This window comes from Cyprinodon variegatus, unplaced genomic scaffold, assembly GCF_000732505.1.
Source record: "Cyprinodon variegatus isolate N-32 unplaced genomic scaffold, C_variegatus-1.0 Scaffold534, whole genome shotgun sequence".
NCBI lineage: Eukaryota > Metazoa > Chordata > Actinopteri > Cyprinodontiformes > Cyprinodontidae > Cyprinodon > Cyprinodon variegatus.
In genome coordinates, this window is record NW_015150987.1 from 529,705 (window position 1) to 530,931 (window position 1,227).

Genomic DNA, 1,227 nt, shown 5'->3' on the forward strand with positions numbered 1-1,227 from the left:
GAGTTCGCTGCTTTTAGATGTTGTCTCCAAAGTCTCCAGTAGCAGAAAAAAGTCTCTAGATTTGGTGCTAGGAGCTTTTTAGAAATCAAAGTGCTAGAGGGGTCTGAAAAGTGGCTAAATATAGCGACTAAAGCGCTAAGTTGGCAACACTGCTCTTTGCATCATTTGTTTTCAAATGGTTTGCTGCTGTCTGTTTGGACCTTTCTGAACATGTGCAGCAAATGAACTGATCCAATATGGTGGACACTGAGCACATCAAATAAATCTGAACCTCATTATTTTGCAAGAAATGCCTCAGCTTCCTAACTCCACATCATAAATGCATCAAATCATACTGATGGGATTGCCCAGCGATGTACATCAATCCTAACATGAATCCCCTTGTTGCCATGGTAATTATTGTTTCATTATTAAAATAAAAAAAACAACACCTAATGGCCCAAAATAATAAAAAATAAATAAATAAATCTTCAGGCTAACGTCTTTTAGGTTTGATTTTCAACTTTTTGGATCTAATAAATCATCGCTAGTTTAAGCAAAACATGTAGCAAATCTGAATTCTGTAGTTTAATATCTTGGTAATTTTTATGCAACATATGAGTAGAAGCTATTTTAGTAATTCCCCTCTCCACCACTAGGAGATGTGCTTTTGTTTCACCCAGTTAGGCCATAAAGAGCCACATGAGCTATTGGAGCATCAGCTGTAAAATATTAAGTAGCTAACGGTGCGGCAGAGGGTGACGGCGTTTGGTTACGTGATACTGACAGAGCTGATGGTCCAAATAACCGCCTGGTCCGTTTGACTGACTCACAGGAGTCAAGGCTGGATAAGAATGACAACAAAGAAGCCAAGCTGCCAAAAGATCCTTGGATTTACCTGAGCAAAGGTGATCCTGGGTGGTGCTGTTGTGAGGAAGAGTGCCGGTCCCCATTAATCCAGTGGGTGACGGTAATAAGATAAACGTGTCAAAAGCTATTTCCCTCACCTCAGCCTATGTTCTGCTGCCAAACAGCCTAACAATAAAGAGCCGAAAGCCTGTTTAAAATTTAGATCCATTTATTGTTGGTTTATTTAACCCTCAAGGAAATAATGATGTGTTTGTATTTGTTAAAGATTCATTTCCAAATGTACAGAAGAGGATTAGGGCCACTGAAAAAAAAAAGAGTAAACTGATTTTTAAATTTTATTTCAGTTTAACATGGGAAAAAAGTCAGAATTCTGACTTT

General features: G+C 38.3%; 1 protein-coding gene across 1 annotated transcript in view; it reads right to left on the bottom strand.

Moving 5' to 3' along the window:
• The window catches only part of kcnv1 (potassium channel, voltage gated modifier subfamily V, member 1), a 24,458-nt gene that overhangs the window by 16,847 nt on the left and 6,384 nt on the right, over positions 1 to 1,227 (bottom strand). The gene's annotated exons all lie outside the window — the stretch shown is intronic.